This window comes from Lolium perenne, chromosome 7 (genome assembly GCF_019359855.2).
Source record: "Lolium perenne isolate Kyuss_39 chromosome 7, Kyuss_2.0, whole genome shotgun sequence".
Taxonomy (NCBI): domain Eukaryota; kingdom Viridiplantae; phylum Streptophyta; class Magnoliopsida; order Poales; family Poaceae; genus Lolium; species Lolium perenne.
The window spans coordinates 329469308-329475290 of record NC_067250.2 but is presented as its reverse complement, the minus strand read 5'-3'; the positions used below and the strand labels follow the sequence as shown (position 1 = coordinate 329475290).

At 46.1% G+C, this 5983-nt stretch overlaps 1 long non-coding RNA gene across 1 annotated transcript; it reads right to left on the bottom strand.

The window, feature by feature from the left end:
* Positions 1–2020: 2020 nt before the first annotated feature.
* On the bottom strand, positions 2021–5176 carry LOC139829834 (uncharacterized). The gene is made up of 4 exons (XR_007859142.2): positions 4671–5176; positions 3553–3606; positions 3225–3465; positions 2021–2356 (listed from the first exon to the last, which is right to left on the bottom strand). It is a non-coding gene; the product is annotated as an uncharacterized lncRNA (long non-coding RNA).
* Positions 5177–5983: the final 807 nt, after the last annotated feature.

Sequence of the window (5983 nt, the reverse complement as noted above, 5' to 3'; positions counted from 1 at the left end):
TAGAGTAAACACATAGAGTAAACTGCACGGGAGGTCCCTATTCTTTTCCCGCACCTTCACATAAGTCTCTATTCTTTGAAATTGAACATCTAAGTTCTAAACCTTTCGTAAGTGATTCATGTGAGGTCCTATTTTGCTCCGACCACTTTGACCTATCTACGTGGCACTTTGACCATTGCCACATCAACGGTAGGGCCCACAAGGGGAACTGTCCATACGTGTATAATTGCTAAAAGGCCCCCACAGGTTATATTCCCTATGTACTATTTTTTTTCAAAGAATAAAAGGAGGAGGGTGCCGCTCGCCGATGAGTCCAAGGCCGGGAATGGTGCAGCGGCCCATCCTCCTCGCCGCAGGTCTGATTGGAGCGGGCAGCTCGACGGCCTGTAGGACCCCCTCCTCCCGGTGGTGGCGGCCGGCCAGCGGCCCGGCTTCCCTTGGCGCAGGTCCGGTCGGAGCGGGCAGCTCGACGGCCGACAGACCCCAGCTCCCCTAGCGGCGGTGGCCGGCCAGCAGCCCGTCCTCCCTTGGCGCAGTCCGCCGGCGTGGCCGCGTGGGGAACTCGCCCGTCCTCCCCGGAGGCGGCGGTCGGCCGACGCCGCCGGCCCGTCCTCCTTGGCGCAAGTTCGGTCGGAGCGGGCAGCTCGACGGCCGGCAGGACCCCCTCCTCCCCTAGCGGCGGTGGCCGGCCAGCGGCCCATCCTCCCCTCGGCGCAGGCCCGGCCGGTGTGGGGAACTCGCTTGTCCTCCCCTCGGAGGCGGTGGCCGGCCAACGGCCCGGCCTACCTTGGCATAGGTTCGGTCGGAGCGGGCAGCTCGACGGCCGGCAGGACCCCTCCTCCCGTAGCGGCGGTGGCCGGCCAGCGGCCCGTCCTCCCTCGGCGCAGGTCCGGCCGGCGCGGAACTCGCCCGTCCTCCCTCGGGCGGTGGCGGCCGGCGAGCGGCCCGGCCTCCCCTTGGCGCAGGTCGATGCAGCCTAGGCGCGATGTCGCGCTGGAGCGCGTCGGGCTGGGCTGGATGAGTAGGGAGCAGGAGGGCGCACGCGGTCATCGCCGCGCGTCTATGGTCCGCGCAAGCCAGCCGCGTGCTCTTCCTCGCAGAGATCGACGCGATGCAGTGACCCACCGGAGTTGAAGAAGACAAACTCAACGACGGTGGTGGAGACCCTCCCGCAACGAGGAGAACGACGATGCCGAGCACGGCGCGCTCTGGACGTCGAATTTGGGGCCAAGCGCTCATGGAAGAATCGGGGGATCTTTTTGCAAAATTGTATGTCCAGTGGCACGCCTCCCGGCCCGATGTAGATGTGGCACCGGTCAACACTGTTCAGACCGATTTAGGACCTCGCGTGAATCACTTACTAAAGATTTAGGACTTAGATGTTCAATTTCAAAGAATAGGGACTTAAGTGAAGGTGCGGGAAAAGAATATGGACCGCCCGTACAGTTTACTCTATTACATGTTTAGGAATTAGGATACAAAAAAGGGTGTGGCTAGGGAGTGCGCGGTGACCCTATAGTCTTACACGGTGCTCCCCATGTCTGAATCGAAACTTTCCTAAAGTAGAAAGTGGGCCCGAAAGTGACAGCGACAGGTAACAGAAAAAAGAAAGCGAAAAGAAAGACGCATCCCGCTTCTGTTTCCTTCCACGCCGGGTGGAACAGGTCGACGAGCTACAGCTGCTTTTTTTATGTTTCAAAAGTTCCTCCGCTCCCCCCTTTTTCCTGGAGCCGCCATTGGAACAAAAACTCCATGGCTTCCCCAAGTGATGAACCAAAAATTACAGGCAAGCACCGTGCACCAAGAAACGGGAGGGAAAAGATCCATCACCAGGGGAAGTGCCAAACCAATCCAGGAAAAGGTTAAAAGTTACAGGCAAGTCGTTGCTTTCTTCCAAGTCCAGATCTGTTATTTGCATGAAAAAATCCCAGGAAAATAAGTTCAGCCTGCAGAACAATCTCACTGTTCTACTTTGAAAACTGGAAAACCAACCAATTTGAACCACAGAAAAAGCATGTACTGTTGCAAAACATTAGGATGTACTAATATTTGGAACCATGATAATAGTTGCATCAGTTTAGTCACTGATAAAACTGCATGTACTTAGAACTAAACTTGGAGAAGCGTGTCCATGTCCACCGGAAACCATGCGTGTTAGAATAGCGAAAAAACATCAAACTTGTAGAACCTGTGCTCTGCCAAAATCATCATGTCTATCTGTTTGCACATAAGAACCTATACAAAGCATAGCAGGATATACAAACTTCCCCAGGCTTCTCCCATGACTGTAGGAATCTCTCCCAGAACTTTTTGAAACATCATTTTTCTTCGAGGCTTCTCCCATAACTGTTTGAAACTACAAGAAGAGGAAGCAAAAGTAGATGTTATTAGTAGTTATTTTTATAGTTTATTGTAACAAGAAAAGAAATAATCATGGCATGTAATATCTAAAAAATACCAACACTGGAAACATAAGAAATAATTTGAACTAACATTCTTCTTACTATTTACATGTAAAAAAATGCTGAAAAATGTATATGTTTCTATTTGGTCTAGCTGTACAGATGAATTTCTGGTTTCTGATCATGGTATTGACCTTAATAATCCGAGTACAAGAAGAAGACCATTATCAACACCATTCTGAGGCCCCGACAGACCGGGTGGAGGTCAGAGATTCATATAGACACAAAGAGGGCCCTATTTTCAAGCAGGAAAGTCGTTTCGATCCAATCCATTCTTGGGGTCCAAAAAACACAATGGATATGTGATATGTCAGTGACTTTGCACGACAAAGCATTCTCCGAGGGCATTCATTCTACCCCAAGCCTAACTCCAGTATAAAAGCCATACCCAGATATGTTGTTTGATAGTTGGGAAGAAGCAAAGATGTGCTACAATAGATATGCTAAACATGCCTACTATTGACAAGCAGAAGGACAAATGCCTGCTTGTATGTAACAAAAGTGGAAAAAATGTAGACATAAACAAGCAGGATGTTCCACCTGTGAGGCAACGGAACCGTTTAATAACTAAGAAGACTGAATGCAAAGCATGCCTCCGAGTTAAGAGAAGGGGTCAGAAATGGTGCGTCACAATGTTCATTGAGGACCACAACCATCCATGTATTAAAAAGTTCTCATTGAGAAGGTTCTTACATTCACATAAAGCATAATTACAAAATGTAATCGGCTTTCAAAAAATAAAAGAAGCATCCAATAGCATACCTGGTTTATCTTTTTAGACGGTACACTTCCTGCATGGCCATCACCAACATCAGCTGCGCCTTCACCATGCTCACCTACAGTTGGAACTTCCTTTGTTTCTGGTAACTGAGATGCAATAGGATGATCTTGGTGCACTTATGTTTCATCAGCACTGACTTTAACTAGGCTGGAGCTGCAACTTCTCCTACATCTTAATGTATTTCGACTGTCCTGCCTTGGACACGTTTTTCGGTGAAGATTCCTGCAGCACAACCATAAAAAACACATATAAGCTGAAGGATAAAAACATTGAGTCATGAACCCAAAAAATGGAGTCCATCTGCCGTACCATTATGACCAAGCGCTGATGTTAGACAAGTCTGCTTGTAGAAAAGGACAAATTCTGTAAGCACACACAACATATAAACGATTTTAGTTGAAATTGTTACATACAAAACATCCTGATAATAGTATGGCAGATGGAAACATATACACCCCGTGCATGAACAACAAAAAAAATTAAAAATATCCATACTAAAAAAGGATGTACATACCCACAATTTTTTACATCACATTAAAAAGTGAATCAAAAATTTAAAAGGAGACATACTATGATGATGTATATATTGCCATTTTTGTATATCCCGTATATTTAGATAGAAGTTAAAATAATACTAGGTATGCTATGATGATGTATATGTTGCCATTTTTTTACATCCCGTATATTGAATCAAAAACCGTTGAAAGAAAGCAAAATACTAACATGATGTAAATAAACCAAAAGTTAAAATAAGGGCAATACTAGGTATGCTATGATGATGTATATATTGCCATTTTTGTACATCCCGTATATTGAGTCAAAAATTGTTGGAAAAAAGAAAAATACTAACAAGATGCATATAAACCAAAGTTAAAATAATACTAGCCATACTATGATGATGTATATATTACCATTTTTTTACATCCCGTATATTTAGATAGAAGTTAAAATAATACTAGCCATACTATCATATTGTATATATTGCCATTTTATTACATCCTAAACATACATGGTTAAAAGACTGAAAATCCTAGTATATACTCCAATACAATGCTCTATACTCATACGTGCATACTATCAGTACTAAGCATGGTAAAAATACATCGTGTGAAGAGATTATTACATGCCATGTACATGAACAAAAATCTTCTACAGATCACCTACGGCAAAAATTACAGAGAAACTTAACTATTACTACACAGAAAACCACCTAGACGAACAAAAAATCTTCTACAATCACCTATACAAACACATCCGTGTACTAGAACACGAGAACAGCCAGTACTACACAGCAAACTAGATCCGCCATGTCTACCTAGTCGAGAACAACCATACTGAACGAGCGAATCCGGCACGGTCAGTCGAGCAAAACGCGATGAATCGAAGCAACTAACGGGATTATGAACAATCGATGTAGAATAACTCACCAGAACTACGAATAGCTGATGCTCTGCCTCCCCGAATTCTCTGCCGACAACTCGAGCGGCATCAGAATCGTCGATTCGCGCAGGCGTGACGCCAAATCTCGTCGTAGACTCGCCCACGAAGGTCGGCCGGGCACAGTATCGACGATTCGGGGAGGCGCAGCCCCGAAACAACCTCTACCAACGGGAACCACCACACCGGAATCGTCAATCCGCGAGAGCCGCGGCGTCGAAACTTCTCCACAACTTCTCGCAACAACCTGGGGGACTCAGCCGTGGTTTCTGGTTGGCCAGATCGACGCCGGCAAGCTGAATCGAGGGGTGGAGGACGGGAGGGAGGAAGGGGGGGAGGAGGACGGAAGCGAGGACGAGAGGTGGGGAATGAAGCGATAGAGTCGACGCTGGTTTGTCCGGTAGCGCCGCTTGTTTGAGGCCGCTAGATAGGAATCCGACGCGCGAGACGACAGAGCACTGCGTAAGACAAGGGAGTGCCCCAGCAGGAATTAGATTTTGCGTACAAAAAAACACCTATTTTTAGGCTTATATCTACCCAGAATGCCTCCCTGCTTCCTGTCCGTACAGCGTCCGTACGCTTCTGTACGGAACGCTAAGCGGCAGCTTAAGCTCGCTTAACCAGCAATTACTCTGAACGGAGCCTCACCGCTCGCTTAGGGCTTTCCGCTTTTTGAAACTTGACGAAACCAGCATGGTTCGAACAAACAAAAATTCTGCCACAACCCTAGTAGAAGGGGAAATAAAACTAAGATAAAAGCTACAGGTTCAGTAGAGATCAAAAGACATGAAACAGCCAAACGATTCATACAATGACTATTGCAAAGCTTTTATAATTTCATTTAATTATTCGGTTAGTGGGCACTACTAAATATCCCCACGCCTGAAGTCGGTTATGACTAGACTTTAGAAAGGCTGTATAGTGATATGGATGTCACTCAGAGCAGGCAAGGCCATGGTAGAAGTTAAATGCATACCGTGTGAGTCCTGGGAAAATGTGTGCTTTGCACCAACGGTTTGCTCAGAACCACCAACGATCTGCCAAAAGTCAAACTTATTGAGCAAAGTACGGTAATCTGGTTAATAAATTCAGGTTTACATTGCATATGATTATCTTTGAATAGGGTGTGCATATAATTTGCTGCAAACTCCATGCAAACTCAATGTTGACAAGAGAAAATAAAAGATTGAGTCCTTTTTGCAAAAATCATGCGAGTCAAGTAAAAAAACGATTGTGTATTCCCAAACACAAAAACAGTCTTTTTGGCACCTTGGAAACAAGTTTAAATAACAAGAGCATAGGT